Source organism: Chelonia mydas, chromosome 8 (assembly GCF_015237465.2).
Source record: "Chelonia mydas isolate rCheMyd1 chromosome 8, rCheMyd1.pri.v2, whole genome shotgun sequence".
Taxonomy (NCBI): Eukaryota; Metazoa; Chordata; order Testudines; family Cheloniidae; genus Chelonia; species Chelonia mydas.
The window spans coordinates 94,464,209-94,482,181 of NC_057854.1; the positions used below are offsets into that span (position 1 = coordinate 94,464,209).

The 17,973-nt window shown below is 43.4% G+C and overlaps 1 long non-coding RNA gene across 1 annotated transcript; it reads right to left on the minus strand.

The window, feature by feature from the left end:
• Positions 1-5,418: 5,418 nt before the first annotated feature.
• On the minus strand, positions 5,419-17,971 carry LOC122466867. Its single transcript, XR_006292772.1, has 3 exons — positions 17,833-17,971; positions 15,557-15,661; positions 5,419-5,583 (listed from the first exon to the last, which is right to left on the minus strand). It is a non-coding gene; the product is annotated as an uncharacterized LOC122466867 (long non-coding RNA).
• Between the last annotated feature and the right edge of the window lie 2 nt (positions 17,972-17,973).

The following is a 17,973-nucleotide window of genomic DNA, read 5'->3' on the forward strand; positions in this document are numbered from 1 at the left end:
GAGGCTGAGAGCAAGATGCAGCCCTCAGCATTAAGCAGAAGCCTTCTGTTCATGTTCTTATACTGTTCCCATCATCACAGAATTATAGGGCCAAATTTGTAAAGATATTTAGGTGTCTAACTCCAATTGAAATCAATGGGAGTTAGGCACCTAAATACTTATAAAAATCTGTCCCTTAGTGCCTCAAGCTCTTTGCACTTCCACTCTCTCCATCCCTTCAGCTTTGCTCCTATGACTCTTGAGTTTAAAGTGATTTGGCTTCTCAAGGGTGGAAGCCCTTTCAACTCCACCAGAACTTTTGTGTCTTTACATCAGTCCTCTTTGCGAGTTACTTTGCCTTACAAGGAATTTGTTTTGATGAGTTTTCCCCTCTGTTTTCAAATCAGATATCCCCTAACAAACACTAGCTAGGAACAGGTACAAAATCGTTTTTATGCCTCCCACCAGGAGCCCTTAGATACTGTTCACAAAGGGAATTGGCTGGTATTTCTGAGCCAGACATGAGGTTGCCCAAGTACTGTTTTACAACACATGCACTTGAGAAGATGGTGAGTGAATAACACAAGCTCAGTTGGAATCTCTCAGTTCCCAAAGCCTGGGGCACTTCTCAAGACCTTCCTTTCTGACTCATAAAGTTAGCTTACAGAACTGACATACAGTTTCTGTATACCCAGCTGTGCTTTATCTGTAATGGTTATTAACCTTCCTGATCAGGCCCCCACAATTAGGATTTATCTTGGTGCTTGCTGCCTGAAAGTCATATCTCTGCAATAATTTGATAAGGGATTAAAGGTGTACCAACGCAGTGAATTATCATGCTTTGCCAGCCCCGTGTTATTTTGCCTGGTTGTTAATGTGGAAAGAGGATTCTAGCAAAAAAGAACCAGGTAAGTCTGCCATTTATATGTAATGAATTTCCCTGCCCGTTGTGTCCCTCCCACGAGTCGTCCATGATGTGAAGAGAACATTGTTACACTAATAACATCAGTCAACTTGCCAAGAGGGACTGTTAATCTTGGAATATTTGGTCTATGTATGTACAAGGAAACTTCACTGAAACAATCTATCCCAGTATTGGTTATAAAAACTTCCTTAGGCTGGGTGTTTGGTCTCACAAACACCACAGTCTGGCTGTTCACGTTTCTGTGCCCACTCACAAGGACAGAGAGAGTGGTGGTGGGCACAGGTAGCTTTAAGCCATAGAGCCATTCAGGGGCCAGCGGTAGTCTGAGAGCTGCTGTAATTTATACTGCGCTTCCCATATGCTGTGGCCCTTGGGAAGTGGAGAATAGCTGGGGCTCAGTGCATTCAGCCACATCTCCCTCCCTACCCCCATCCCAGGTCCTATACCATGCTCCTGCAGCTTTGTGTCAGGTGGAAAGTCCCCTTATGTAGAGAGTATTACTTCAGGGCTTATTTCCATCCCCTTTAGGACCCCTTAACGGGAAGGCAAATCGGTCCCAATGGTAGGATTGATTTTATTTATCTTTGGGTATTTTACACGTAACCTGGAGGTCAGTTGGGAGCAGAGATGAGGATGCTCCAGGTAAGTGAGACCCTCATGGTTGCGAGACCTAAGCTCCTGACAGCCAGCCCTAAGAAACATCTCCTTATTCAGTCATCTTCTTCTTGAAGAATTCCTGTTTTCCTCATCTGTAATTCACAAGAAGGTTAAGGTTGATACCTGCTTCTCAATTTAAAAAAAAAAAAGTTTTTCTTTTTTTCAACATATTCTAATAGTGTGTCTTCTGCAAATCTGGTATTTTAGAGAATTTCCAGATAACCAGGGGCTGCTCAGAGAGATGCCACCTAAACTTTCTAATGATCTTATGTGTGGAGACTATTAACTGGTGCATGTAGGAGTAAAAAGTTGTGATATTTCAATGGCAATTCATACATCTCCTAGCAAAAACAAACACAAAAAACAGTGCTGGTGTATTATGATGGATGAGGCTGATAGCACCCATCTGTATTATGGATGAGGTTGATAGCACCCATCTGTACTATTAAGGTTGTTGGATACTTCTGAGCATAAGATCCTGTTTTTAGTTACTTATAACTTTGCCAAACTTTAACTGTTTTGGTTGAAATCTTCCATACTAGCTGTCTGATTCAGGCTGAACTTTTCTGGGAAAATTTTAGCCAGATTTGTTCAGCCATTTCTGAGAAAGAGTTTAGGGGAAAATATGTTGTTTTGCGCAGGTTAAAAAAAATTCTGTTGATTTTTTTCTTTGAGAAGCTCTAGTATCCCCATGCTTTGGAGGAGGGACTTGAAATTTGGCTGGAGGTTGCCTTTGTGCCTTTTGTCATCTCATTAAAATTCACCCAAATTTGGCCAAGTTATAAACCTCTGAAACATTGCAGTTTGCACATGCTCATTGGAGACTTGCTAGAGTTGGTCTATCTCTGGGTAGTGAGTATGGAGGCCGTGACTCCTCTTATTTTATACATACACTCCTAACCAAACACTGGTTAGCACTGATGAGATTGGACGACGAGTGCAATCTAAACTGAAAGAGCATTGGCCCCAGCTTGATATCTTAAGTGTAACTGTAGGAAAATATCAAAGGTGTTGGAAGAATGTAAAATGCTTTAGAGATACCAAAGTATAATTATTTGTGGTCCAGAGGCTTGGTGTTAAAAAGTATTATCTCCCCATTTGACAGATGGGGAAACCGAGGAGGACAAATTAAGTTACTTGCCAAAGCAAAAGAAGGGGATTAGAGTCAGAGCAGAATTAACAGTCAAGTGTTTGTGCCTGCTTGGCCTGTGATCAGTGCACTAGACTATCTGTGTCCCAAGTGTGTTTAGTCAACATGAGGCCCTTAAACAGCAATAAGCTCAGGCTGCAATTCAGCTACAGACTTTACTTTACAACCCTTTTCAAATGTTCCATATGGTCTTATTCAAAATCAAACATGCAGATTACTGTGCTAAGCAAAATGGGTGTAGTTTTCTTCCAAGGAAATTCTTTTAGACACCTGCATTTCTGACACCTGTATCTCCCCGGGTTACATAAAACCCAATTCATGCAAATCCGCACTTACGGAAAAAATTCCGTAAGCTAGAAATAGGAGGGTTTTTGGGTTTTTTTGCATAATGGTCAGGTATATGTGTCCGACTTACGCAAAATTCAAGTTATGCAAGGTGTCCCGGAACGGAACGATTGCGTAAGTTGGGGAGCATCTGTATTTGAAACATATTGTACTACCTCAATCGTGTGCTCACGGCTAGTTAGGGGAGAGCTGCCTTTCCCTTTGAGCTGACTTTGAAGCTGGATGAATTCCCAAAGATGTCTAAATGGAATGATGTGGCTTTAATTTACATCAAGAACATGACAACAATGACAATTTAAAATTTTATAAGGGTGCCAACCATGCTATTTAAATTTTTTATAAAGAGAGGATGTTAAAGTCTTACATTTTTTATAAAGAAAGTGACAAAAGAGTTCTTTAAATTGCTCAGACAAGTAAACGTTTGCAGCAGGACTCTAACAGATCTCAGTGTTATAGTGAGGATGATAGGACAGGTCTCCTGTAAGAATTGTCACTCTGTAAAACATACGCACTTCTCTATAGAAAGGTCAGGTGATTGCTTATTATTTACAGCAAAATTATACAGTGCCTTTTGATTTTAAAGTTGATTTGCAAATCATGTAGAAATCATCTTGAAAAATGGATGTAATGCAAATCCATGAAATATAATCCCACGCTTCAAGAGGAAGCAGACAGGCCTTTGCTCTCTGCAGGATTTCTCCTTGCTAAGGAAAGGTGTTGCTTTCCTATTTTAGCATTTGCTGATTTGTTTGAGATACTTAAGTGACTCCAGGTTACTTAAATCTTTTAAGAAGTAGTACAGCAATGGATTACTATTGTCATAAGGACAAATTTCACCTCCAGATGCATGATGTGTGTGGTCCTGTATCTGTGGATTTCCTGCATAATTAAACAACGGTAACATTTAAATCAGCCCTGAGATATCCTATAGGGCCAGATTGTGTAAACCTTACTTATCTTGAGTAGTGATTATTCATGCTATGAGCTGCATATTATAGGACTCCTAAGACACGTGTGTGCTTTTCAAGGGGAGTAAGAGTTGCACAATCTAGCCCATTGTTAGGGAATCTTATAATGTTATAAAATTATTAGAGACTCTCTGAGGGCTGTGGTCTGGTTTACAGGGATAAAACAAGCACCTGAGGAAAAAAAGGCTCGGTGAAGCTTGTTCCCTGTTGTTCGTTTGCCAAATGACAAGTGCTCCAAGGTGATCAGGAGAGTTCTGCAGAGAGTAGTGTGTCTCTTGGACAGCTGAGATGCAGATCAGAATTTGCATGATCTGTAGGCAGCAGCTTTAGCAGCTTTAACAGCTTATCTGGTGGAGGAACATCCCTTTGGCTGACCTGTGGGAGCAGCTGAGCTATGTCTGTCTCCCCTGGAAATTACTCTTTTCTCATCCGTTATAGTAAATTATGTCCATAGTTGGATACAGTCTTCATGCATGCTGAATGTAAGCCACATGAAAGCAGCATCTGAACTGGATACAAATGTGTGCATGCTAAATATTGGCTATATGTAAACTGGAAATAAGTTTCATGTGTGCTAAAAGTGACCTGCATGCAAGCAGCATTTAAGCTGCATGCTGGTTTGATAAGATTTGACAAATGTTCCCATTTCCATCATACTGCCAATCTTTAGAGAATTGCCTTTCCACTGTCCAAAAATCTGTATAAGTGCCAAGGATAGTGGACCTTGTGAGTTATAGGCCTTAATAAAAATATACACCAACCTTTTATTAAACGAAAAGCACCCAAAAAATTTGGTGGAATGCTTTGGGGGTCTTTGCAGCCCCCACTAAAGTTCCCAGGGGCCTCTTCAGTGAGCCAGGAATGGTATCTGGTGCAGAAAAGAGTTGACTACCTCTGTCAGGCTGCTTGTGGAATTAACTTCTAAGTTCAGCATCAAAAAACACTAAACAAATAATCAAGTGTTTAAATGTAGCTGGTTGAGGTTACAGCCTGCCTCTGTTAGACACACCTAGAAGTTTGGGTCAGTTTTCTTTTTCTTCCCCCAAGTCAGGGTCTTGCATAGATTTTTTCTATCTTGGCAAATTTGTGAGAGGCTGATAGTCATATTAGACCCAAGAAGAATATAATTAATAATAGCCTCTTTGCACAGTTAATAACTTGTCTGTTTAAAAAATTGAATATGCTCCTATCTGAAACTCGACACTCAAAATTTCAGACAGGAGATCAATCCTTGTACTATTTTTCCAAAAATTTGAGTTTGGCTGCTTAGGATTTTAAGAACACAACAAAAGACAAAATTGATTGCTACAAGGTTTTTTCTTCTGGGCTCATACTTGTCACTTGAGAACAGCCTTGACCAATAAAATGTGGGAAAAGATTAGTTTAGAAAAGCAGCATCTACTCACTTTGGATTATTTTGGGAAATAAAAATAGCTGAGGCACTGGGGTTTGAAACATCGGCTTCTGCACTTGTCAGACTGGATCTTTTCCAGCAGGGTATTTTTGATGGAAGTGATTGTCCATCTGAATCAGTGCAGCCACCGCTCTCCGGCCTCTCTCTACAAAGGGGAGATTAGCAATAGAATGAAAATGTATAGGGCTAGCACTAATCAAAGGAATTCTCTTTAAAACTGGAATTACTTTATCTGTATTTTCTTTTAAACGGGTGGGTGTCACATTCTGGGGTACAGTCCAGACCAGTGAGGGGTTTTGTGACTGCCTACCCTGCAACCTTGGGTGCCTCACACAGCTTTGCTGCTGTAGCGCCTAACCCAGACTGCTCACAAACAGCCTGCCAGAATGCAGGTCACACCCTGAGTGTGTGTGTATGCCCGCAGTGCAGCCCTGGTCCAGCAGCTCTGACCCCAGCAGCCTGTCAGCAACACACCACTCACACTCTGACTTCCACCAGCTTTGGTTGCTACTTGTAACATGCTCCCAGTCCCAAATTTTCCCTAAAAACAAGTGTTCTGCACTGTTCCACCCATCTCCTGGACGTTCAGATATTAAGATCTGTTGACCCCTGTAAAGAGTCAATATTCAACAGTTTGCTACTTTAACTGGAGTTACCAAACAGCTCAGTTTAAACACTGCACTTGACAGGTTTAGATTAAAAAATAAAACAAGTTTATTAACAAAAGAAGTTGGATTTTAAGGGAATTCAAGTATGAGAGAAAGATAGAAACAGTCACAAATACAACTAAAAATGTATTGTAACCCTTCTGCCAGGTGGAGCCAGCAGCAACCAGGGCCGGGTTCAATATCTAGGGGTTCCTTTCCATCGATACATCACAGAACTGGCTCGAGCCCCCACCCAGTAACCTGGGAAAATTACAGACCACCCCTGGGTGCCTCTGAGAGGCAGTAGTTCCCTTCTCACAAGCACGGAGTCTGAGTGTAGAAAAGAAACTTTTAATAAAAGGAGGGAAGTAACTTGGCATTAATTTGGGAAAACATCGCAAAGAGGGTTCATAAACAAACCATGAGCAAAAGACCCACCCCCAAGTAGGTTGGGCAGAGTCCTTTTCCCCTCAGGTTCTTAAGTCCAACAACCCAAAAGTCCCTTTAACATGCCCATCCCTTCTTTGCACGCACTCACAGTTGCTGTCCTTGGTCAGTGCTGACCCAGAGTTCAGAGGTGCATCTGCAGAGTTCACGTCCCACCTTTGGTGGAGGGGGGTGATAAGGAGGCACCTTACTTACTCCGCTGCTCGGGCACTTGCTCGCCGCCCCTCTCTGCCAGCTGCCCTGCTGGCCGCTCGCTGCGCCACCTGGCCGCCCTGCCAGCTGTTGCTCCTCACCATCTGGCTGCCCCATCAGCCATGGTTCCTCGCAGCCTCGCCAGCCAACTGTCAGTCACCTTCTGCTGCCACCTGCCTCTCTGCTATGACCTCTGCACATCAGTCTCTTAGGGCTTGGTTACACTTGAAAGTTAGAGTGCATTAAAGCAGCCGCGTGCGCCCTAACTCCTGAGGTGTCCACCCTGGCAAGGCATGTGTCGCGTCTGGACTCTGCAGCTGGAGCGCTCCTGGTAATCCACCTCCATGAGAAGCATAAAGCTTGCTGCACGCCCACTGAAATTCCCGGGCATCAGCGTTGACGAGGTGTTGCATTACTGTGCTGTGATTGGCCTCCGGAAACGTACCATAATCCCCAGAAGTCAAGTGACCCCTCTTCTCATTGTTTTGAAATCGGCTGCAGACATGTGGATATCCCCTTTCAAAGCTCTGTTTCTGAGAGCCGGTATGCTTATGTACTCCGGGACAAAGCATACCATTAGTGTGGAATGCTGCTGTTGTGAGTGTGTGTGGGGGGAGGGAGGAGGGTCTGCTTCTGTCTGAACTTACAAGACAGCATGCTGACACACTCTCAGCCCCCCAAAACACACTGTCTCTCCCCCCACATACACACAACACACTCCCTGTCACACTCCATCCCTTCCCATTTGAAAAGCATGTTGGAGCCACTTGCACACTGGGATAGCTACCACAATGCACTGCTCTTTGTGGTGTTGCAAGAGCTGCTAATGTGGCCTGCCAATGCGCTTGCAGCTGACAGCGTAAACACATGGCAGCGTTTTCCCTGCTGTGGTCTCTGAAGTCTGGTTTAGCTCCCAGTGCTCTACATCTGCAAGTGTAGCCAAGCCCTCAGTAATTTTCACTCTTTGCAGAAACACTGCCCTATCTCAAGTGATTTCAGCTCTGATTGAGCATTTAAAATAACAAAGAGGCTCCTAATGAAGACTATTTAGCCCTTTCTTTGAACAGGGTGTGTGGGGGGGACAGGGAACAGGTTAAACCAGTCCAGGAAACTGGGACACCTGTTCCCACCCCTCTTACTTCCACAGGGCTCTGGCATTCGAGCCCCTGGCTTAACGAGGTCCTTTCAGCTGAGGGTGACCCCCCTCATTTGGGACAGGTTAAGCACAGTTCTGCTCCTCTTTATTCACAATAATGCCAGCATTGGTAACAGCATTTCACTACCCCTTCATTCTGTACTAAGGTGATTTGTAACCAAACACCAGCCAAAGTTGATCACTTTGAGCAGCACACCGCTCTATCTGCTGAATGCATCCGATGAAGTGAGCTGTAGCTCACGAAAGCTTATGCTCAAATACATTTGTTAGTCTCTAAGGTGCCACAAGTACTCCTTTTCTTTAAACAGAGTAAGGTGTTCATGTAAATACAATTTGCTCTTGAAGTCTCTCCCCCTCCCAGCTAGCTGTCAGGGACAGCAGACCCTGCTTACAGTATCTAAAAGTTTTAGACTTAATGTGTCAAATTTTGGTTCAGGGCTTTGTTTAAGATGGCCTTTCTCACCCCCAGTCTTCCAGCAAGATGGTGACTGACTTTTCCTTGGTCAAGATCTCACCCACAGGCCCAAAGGTGCTGGTGCCTTTGTCTTCTTAGGTGAAAGAAAGAGAACTTGGGGTTTTCTGCCTCCTTTTATACTCCAGTGAACCTTTGAAGTAGATTCTTCTGAAGATTGCCCTTCAAATTAAAGTTTATTCAGTGAAGTAGGTGACATGGAGTCTGGTGATGAAGGAGGCTCCATTCTCTCTCTCCTTACCCGAGTTTGCTGAAATGGAAATTTGCTCTGTCTCCTGCCATCTCCTCTCCCTGCTGTGTGGAGGCCCCTGTTTACTACTTATATATAAATTGAGGCAAACATCCATTTCTTTGTTTAGGATAGACCTGTTCAACAATTTTTTGCCTAGGCAGGGCTGTGTGGTTTTTAACATGTGCTAATAACATCATACAGGGGGTTTTCATAAGTTTACATATAATGTTGTTACAGACATTTCATCGTGATATTATTGATGAGCGAGTTATTAGCTTTCAAATGATACCTTACCAGTCATATTTTGTACAAAGATTATTACAGTGGTGTGTAGGGTGTGAATATAGGGTGCTGTTGGTCACAGTGGGGAAACTGAGAGTAGATAAAATGCAATTTTGAGTGAGGTTTGATGGCTGGGAATCAAAAATGTGGGTGGCTGACTAAGTGAAACTGCATATCCATGCCAGTTATATCTGACTAAGGCTCTATGTCAAAATTGGTCCAGTTCTCATCATCCTTTCAGGACTCTTAGAGTAGTAGGATAAATGAAAGAATGAGACCCAGAAGAGAATTTACAGTTCCTGATTGTCAAATGATTAACAAACGGCTTAAACTCTTGTTATATTACTCTATTGTTACATGGCAAGATAAAAAAAAGGGGAAGAATTCTGTACTGACTTACATCTGTGCATTCACTGACTTCAGAGTGCTCATAAATTAGTGCAAAATTCACTAGAATTCTTCAGAAGAAGAGATTTTAAAGTCAATTTAAAACCCAACAGCCAAAACAAAGAAACAGATTCCACCAGAAACCAAAACCCAACCTCCTTCTTCTCCCTCCCCTGACTTCTGTAACACGCAGCCAAATTGTGATCTCAGTTACCCTGGTTTAAATCTGGAGTAACTCCAATGATTTAAATAGAACTACTCTAGATTTACACCACTGTAAATGAGATTACAATCTAGCCCAATAGGCTAGTTATCAGTCCTCAGTAGCACTAGTATTTGCTCACTTGCCCTTTTAAATTGGACCATTTATCTTCACTTTATCTGTTTCAGGGGTGTAGTTGAGAAAATGTACAAATTGGTTAAGGAGCTGTGTTTCTATGGTTATGTCTTCACTAGCAACTGGCAGCACTTTAACGTGGCTGTGTAGTCGCGGCACCAGCGCTGGGAGAGTGTAAAAAAACCACTCCCATGAGGGGAGTAGCTCCCAGCGTTGGTGCACTGTCTACACTGCTACTTTACAGTGCTGAAACTTGCAGCGCTCAGGGGGATGGTTTTTCACACCCCTGAGTGAGTAAGTTGCAGTGCTGTAAAGTGGCCGTGTAGACAAGGCATATCTGTGTGAGATGGCAGAATGACTCACTGTGTTAACATTTTACCTCTGAAGTCCTGGATTAGCATGTTACTCTCCATGTATTCCCAGTGCACAAATGCCAGTTTATGCTTGAGAGGCTTTAGCATTTTGGGGTGAACTATGAAACAATTCCACACCCCACAAAGTAATAGACTCCTGTCGACCACTATGCACTAGGCTGCCTGAAGATTTGGGGGAGGGTTAGAGGAGTGATTTTTTTTACCTCCTCCCAAGCTCTATTGATCTTTACATAGAAGGACAAGTGTGGGGCAGGGAGAGATGCTGGGTTTAGAGTGTGTTATGTGCTTTAGAGTGTGTTATGTGCTTTGTGTTGAATTTTGGCTCTTTATACTGAGAGCAGAATTTTACCCAATGTTTGTAAATCCAGAATAAATGCATTGTTGAATGGAGTTATTTGGTATACTCCAGTGTAGCTGACAGCAGAACTGTAACTAATTATAATAAATACTTGTATGCCTCATAGGAGAGTTTTATTCCCATTTTGCAGATGTGGAAACTAATGCAGAAAGGTTAAATGTCTTGACTAAGGAATCAATCCAGTTGCCACTGAAGCAAATGGAAAAACTCCCAGTGACTTCATTGGGAAATTGGGTTGGACCTGAGGGCCACAGAGGAATCTGTGCCCCAGCTGGTATTAGAGTGCAGGATTCTTTTGACCTCAGTTCTGTGCCTGGTCCTCTAAACTAGGATTCCACTAATATTACTGAGCTATTCTACGATGATGTGGCCAGAGTCCTCATTGACTGTTTAGCATAGGAGTCTGCACAGCTGGGTGGCAGCATGCAGCAGGCCTAGTACCATCAGCAGAAGCCCCTTTGGCATTTTCCTTAACAGCTACGTATTGGCCTGGTGTCCTGTACTTCCCTCTGCCCAAGAATTGAGGGACCTATTTCACAAAGACCTGCCCTGGGATGGGTAACTGTAGGGGGATACCAATAACCAGTCATCTTTAGGAATAACAACAGTAACCAATGTTCAACTCTAGTGATTGGCTTATATTTTCCAAGTTGAATTCAGAAGAAAAAGGGCTAGAAACTTACAGAAAAAAACTAATTCTGAGATTAGACTTGACATTCTGAGGTCCTCAAAACTAGTAGACAATAGTAGGGGTACTGCAGTTAAGGACTGAAGTGCTGTGGGAAAGTCCAGGGATAGAATGATATGAGTGTGATGGATCAGGAGTGTGGTGCCTTGGCAGAGCTGTGTGGGCAGGGCCAGCCTTAGGGGTTGGCCACCTGGGCAATCACCCAGGGGCACTGTGGACAAGTGGGAGCCATGAGGCAGTGCAGAGGTGTGCGGTGCTGGTGTAGAGTCAGAAACTGATCCAGGCTGGCAGGGGAGTGCCGTGTTGGGGAGGGCCGCCCAGAGTTCTCCCTGCTTCCTCCTGGCAGAGGAACTGGGGGTGGGGGGGGAAGCGAGCTGTGACACACAGATACTGCTCCCCTCCCCAACGTTCCTCCGTGCCCCCCAAGGGGGCTGTAGAGAGGGAAGTGAGAAGCAACACCAAGTGCTCTATGCATCCAGGTCACTTTCCCCATCTACGCTGCTGCTCTCCTGTCCTCCCCTGATGCAGGCCGGGTGAGGAAAGTGACCTGGATGCAGGGAGACCTGATGTCGCTCCTCAATCCCGCCCCTCACAGCCCCCTAGGGTGTGCGGAAAAGCAGTGTTTGAAGGGGGGAGTGAGCAGCAATGCCAACTGCTCCATGCATCCAGGTCAGTTTCCGCATGCGGGCGAAGGAGGGGGCGGTGCAGGGGTTAGGGGCAAAGGGCAGGGATTGGGGTGCAGGAGGGGGGTGCTGAGATTGGAGCAAAGGGGGCACAGTGCAGGAGTTAGGAGTGTAGGAGGGGGTGAAAGGGGCACAGGGCAGGGGGTGGGGAGCCTGGGGCACCCTCAGGGGCAATGGCCAATGGGGGGCACCTATGGGGGCCAGGAGCAATGGAGGGGTCGCCACGCCCATGAGGGCTGGGGCGCCAAAATACAAGTTCACCAGTTTTCCATAAGGCCGGCCCTCTGTGTGGGAATCCTGGGATGGAAACAGAAGAGGTGCGGCAAACCAGGAGCTGGGTGTATTGGCACTTGTGTGGGGATGGCAAATGCTACATATAACTGCTTCCACTATGTCAGGCTTGATCCATTTAAATTAGCCTCTCACTTTCAAGAATGCTAAATTTGCTCACAGGTTTTAGCAAGAAAAAAAACTAAAAATAAAAAGGTGTTGTGAAGTGAGACTTGTTTGTGTGCAGGGGTGGGGTGTTACATGCAGTATTTCTGAAAATGATGTCTTTAGGACATGTTACTCTGGGATGCATCCATCACTTACTGACTTCTTATGTGATATGACAAAATGCCAAAGGGTCTGATGCATCAAGCACCATGGTCACAACATGATGTAACAGGCAGGAGATTTGAAAGGACATGATTTTCTGAAAACTGTGTTTAAAGGAATGATTGCTCTGAGAGTGTGCACACAGACAAATCAGTGGATGCTACACATGAAGAAAATGGGGTCAGCTCTTTTCTTTTGAAATATTTGCAGTAGAATTTCTTAGCTTTGAAGAAACAAGTGTTTCTTAACTCCTGAAAGCAGTAGATAATTCTTCTGAACAGCATTGGGCTAGATTCTCATCCTGCTTACATTGAGATAAATTGGGATTATCCCCATTGACATACTCCATCGGTACTTCCATTGATTTAAATGGTATCATTTGCAGAGAAGGAACTAATCAAAGTAAGGAAGTGTGGCAGAATCAGGCCCAAAGTATGTGAAATCAGAATAGGGTTCTGTGTCTCTTATTATAGAATGACTCACTTTTTAAAAAAAATTGGAAGGATTTTTAAAAATGAATTTGAATTATTCTCTTCGAGAGATTAATTATTCATTTCTGACACAGCAAATTTTTTGGGTATGTGCATCCATTTTCTGGTGGTTTAGCAATTAACAGTGATGAGAGCAAAGGAACTAACATGCTACCTTGAAAAATATTATTAAAGACAAGCTAATAAACCAAATGAGGAAGCAGGAAGAACAGCCTTCTGAATCAGACATTGGCTTTTTAATGGGCCATCCCTTTTTTAAAAAGTAGCAATCTTGTCAAGCATCTATCTATTTATCTTTCCTTATTGATGGAATGTGAATTAAGCTACGTAGGTTCTGTATGCCATTTAGAACTGAGTCTATGACTTCTCCCTATCTTGAAAGCAAGACTGTATTTAAAGTTTTCTGACCTTGTGTAAAAACCTCATCAATATTACAAGAACCATTCCATGCAGATATTGTTCTAAATTCTCATTTTGACTATTTTCTCCTGGGTGTTGTTAATACTTTAAAAAAGTTATGGCCCTAGTCTTTCAGGGTTCTTAGAGCCTCCTCATGGGGCCAGTGGAGTCGAGAGAGCTCAGCACCTCACAGAATTGGGCCTTATTGCTCTGATCCTGCAGAGATTTATACACATGCATAAGTCTTTGCAGAACTGGGGCCTATATGAATAGTTCACATGGGGAATGGAACACACCCTGAATGTGTAACTTACACACAAATATAAAAAAAATTCAGCATCAGTGCTTCTATTCTATCCCTATTCTTGTGCCTAAGCACTTCAGGAACATAAGAGCAGTAAGTGGTCTAACATACTCCATCTGCTGTTCTGCAGCACCTGGGTGTTACCAGCACAGAGGCACTAAAGAATTAAGTGGTAGCTTTCAAGTGACATTGTCAATTTACAAATCATGTGTTGTAATTAGCAAATTTATTTACCTATGTTACTAACACCACCATAGATTGTTTAAAGCGAAACAATTCTAAAAATTCCCATGTACTTATCACTAACTGTGCTCTTGGTTTACTTTTTGCATTTCTTTCAGCTTTCACTGATTCAACACTGTAACATGGCAGAAAGCGGCCTGGCCCCTTGGCAGTACTCCTCAGACATGCAGAAGACTTGGATTTGAAATCTACTCCTGATTTCTCCCCCTTCTTACAAGGGTCCAGTCTAACTCTCATTAAAATTAACTGATAAGATTTCTATTGACTGCAGTGAGAGGTGGATTGGGCCCTAAAGCCATAGCATCTGGAAGTACCACGGAGGCAGCGTGGGCAACCTTGAGGTGGGGATGGAAAGTAAAAACCTTCTTGTGACTTAAAAGTCTCTTCCAGCTGAATAACAAGAAGTGTCCACAAAGGCTAAGGCAGCCCTGTCTTGTTCTTCTCCTTATCTGAAAGATTGTTGGTTGTGCTATAGCAGGGGTGGCCAAACCGTGGCTCGTGAGCCGCATGCAGTTCTTTTACAGTTAACGTGCGGTTCGTGGAGCCCCCCCCACGCACTTCCCCCCATTCTCCACCTACCAGACTCGGGGGAGCTTGGGACCTCTGCCTTGCAGCAGGGTGGTGGAGTAGGGACTTCTGCTCGGTGGGGAGGGGAGGTCTTGGGGCTTCAGCCCTGTGGGGCGCACCTGCCAGGACTCGGGGCTTCAGCCCTGTGGGGCGCACCTGCCGGGACTCGGGGCTTCAGCCCTGTGGGGCGCACCTGCCGGGACTCGGGGCTTCAGCAGGAGCAGGGCTGAAGACCCAAGATCCACAAGGCACCTTACGCGGGGCTGAAGCCCTGAGCCCCAGCCCTGGCTCTTGAACTTGGTATGATGGGATAACATGGCTTTGGTAATTAAATATTCATGGTAAATAGGCCCAATGGCCTGTGATGGGTTTTAGATGGGGTAAGATCCAAGTTACCCGGGAAAGAATTTTCTGTAGTATCTGGCTGATGAATCTTGCCCATATGCTCAGGGTTTAGCTGATCGCCATATTTGGGGTCGGGAAGGAATTTTCCTCCAGGGCAGATTGGAAGAGGCCCTGGAGGTTTTTCGCCTTCCTCTGTAGCATGGGGCACGGGTCACTTGCTGGAGGATTCTCTGCTCCTTGAGGTCTTTAAACTACAATTTGAGGACTTCAATAGCACAGATATAGGTGTGAGGTTTTTTTGTAGGAGTGGTGGGTGAAATTCTGTGGCCTGCGTTGTGCAGGAGGTCAGACTAGATGATCATAATGGTCCCTTCTGACCTAAATATCTATGAATCTATGAACTTCTGAAGATTCTGAGGATGCGGCTCAGAGGGTCAGTAAGTTTGGCCACCCCTGTGATATAAGGACTCCAGAGTGAGAGAAATGAAGTGGGGGAAGGTTAATTTGAAGCCATCTAGGGAAATATGGTGAGCAGTGTAGCATTCTCAAGGAAGAAGGGAACCTCAGGTTTCAGTGAATTGCTTTTGTTAAACTATTGGAACATATCAGATGGAACTGGATTTAGTTTCTCACTTAGTCCCCAAACTGTCAGTTTCCTTATCTCCCTCTAGCCTAGTTCCTCTTGCCTTTGCACTTCCTGTGATATACTTTGGCTGTCCATGAGATGGCACAGGTAACCCCTATGGCTGGGGCCTGCCCAGGAGAGGCCATGGGCATTCCGTGGGCCAGGTGATACCAAAGCAAACTGTTGGGGTAGAGGATTAACTGTTGACAGCATTTTTCTTTGTCTCTTTTAAAGGACGCCATTTTAGCAAAATTGTGTTTAAAAAAAAAACAACAACAACAAAACACACCAAAAGTCAAATTTATCAGTTTCTGGACCTTTTTCTCCTCTCACTTATGCTCTTTCTTCACCAGTGTAGGTCCTCTGTCTTAACTGGAGTTACCTCTGATGTACACTATTTAGAGAGAGAGAGAGAGAGAGAGAGAGAGAGGAATGAGACCAGGATTTGTAAAACTATCGTAAATCTATATTTTGACACATTTTTTAAAAGAGAGGTTTGACCTGATGGATTATAATAGCTCAAAGCAAATGAGGTATTTATTATAATCTGTCACAGCAATCCCACCAGCACAAATGTGCACTATATTTGCATTCTAAAAATTAAGAAATATTTGTTGAATAATTGTTAATACATGAATGCATCCGATGAAGTGAGCTGTAGCTCACGAAAGCTTATGCTCAAATAAATTGGTTAGTCTCTAAGGTGCCACAAGTACTCCTTTTCTTTTTGCGAATACAGACTAACACGGCTGCTACTCTGAAACCTGTTAATACATTGCAAGTTGTCACTGAAGTAATTCAACAATTAGCTATTTTCCTCTTCATGTTATTCAAACACATTAGTCACTCCATTGACTATTAGCTTGCAAATTTTCTGTTTAAAGAAGCAAATGCATTTTTAATTGTGCACCCAGTTTGAAGTCAGTGGAACTTTTGCCTGAGTGAGAAGTGCAGGATTGTTCCTCATTTAAGGATTTTTTTTTTAATTAAGTGGGAAACCTTTTACAACTCTGTTACATCGGTTTAATATTTTGAAGTGGACTGCAATTTCTTCAAAATTGTTTAAAAAAAATCAGTCCAAGACTTAAGATCTTGATGTCTAACAGTTTTAACTCTGTTGTGAATTGTTAAAACTGTTACTATTCCCTGAAAAACATCATTGACAATAAGAGTACTGAAATGACCTTAATTCTAGAAGTGTGAATTGCACTGCAAGGCTAATTTAGCACAATCAAATATTTATGATTACAGTAGAGCCCAGAGGCTGTGATCAGGATCGGGGGCCCTCTGTACAGAGATGTAGACATGGTCCCTATGCCATAGAGTTTATAAACTTGTTTTCATTCCATTTGCTGAACAAGCTGTATTGGCATGTGGAACAACACAGATTACCTCTCCATTAAATAGGAGATTACCACCTCTGGAATGTTTTACAGTTTCTTCTCTTTATAATTTGACTACAATAAAGTGCAGAAGGTTATGTGGGTAGGACAGTCAGGAAATCCCTGTTTTACAAGAAAGCTAAAATAATGAAGAAAACACCCAGTGTGTAACTGACTTACTATTTTCCTAAAGACATTAAAACAGCACATGTTTGTTTCATTTACTTAATAAAATTAAGATCATGGGCCAGATCTTCACTGTGAATCAGCATATCTACAGATTTAAATCAACCGAGGATGTGGCCCTATATTATAGAAGTGTGTTATTTGCATTTAGTGTATTATATACAAGATTTCAGAAACAGAAATATTACACTTAATTTATTATGTAACCTGTCTCTGAGGTCTCTAACATAGGAAAGAAGATGGCAAACACCAGTATGTTTCCTACAGTTTGTTTTCTGAAGCGCAATGGCTATATTCAACCTTGATTTATAGCATGCAATGCTGTTAAATTTGGGCAGAATTTGGCCTCTTGTGTGTAGCTTTTAAACCCACTGTAAAATCAGTGTAACACCATTGACTTTAGTGGGGGTCACTCCATATTTGTTTATTATTTTATATACCAGGAACAAAGACATATTGTTATCTTACCTCTGAGCTAGGTGATAGTTATTGTATTTATTAGTATCCCCAAGGCAATCAAATAATATGGGCTAAATTCTGCTCTCAGCTACACTGGTGCAAGGCTGGTCAGTGGGGCTGTATGGTAGAAATGAGAACAGACATTGGCCTTGCACCTCTGTTCCCCTCAAACAAACAGAACTAGTTGGTCTGAAAATAATCTCTTTTTACTGCTGCAGCATTTCCTTTTGCAATCTGCTGGTTGCTTAATATTCCATTTATTAATTTTAAAGGTGAGGAAACTGAGGCCTTGTCCAATTAAAGAAATGATGGACTGGAGACTATTTTTAGCTGCCCTTGGGAATGGAGATTCGCTTTGCCCCTCTGCCAGCCTGAGTAATATAAAATGAAGGTCCAACATTATCTGTGGTGTGGTACCCTGCCCCCTACGCCTGCTCAGCTCAACAATGCATTTGCTTTTCCAGGAGTGGGGTCAGGCTAGCAAAGCAAAACCATCCATGCTTCAGAAAAAAAAAAAAGCGGGGGGAAGAAACAGTACCGTCTGTGGCAGCATTGCCCCAGCGCTTTCTCCCGGTATTCCTCATCCCCACGTGGCACCTGGTCTCCCTCCGTGCGCAGACCGGGCACGCACAGGTCTGGAGCGCACAGACAGCCCGCCCAGCAGAAACGTCACCGACTC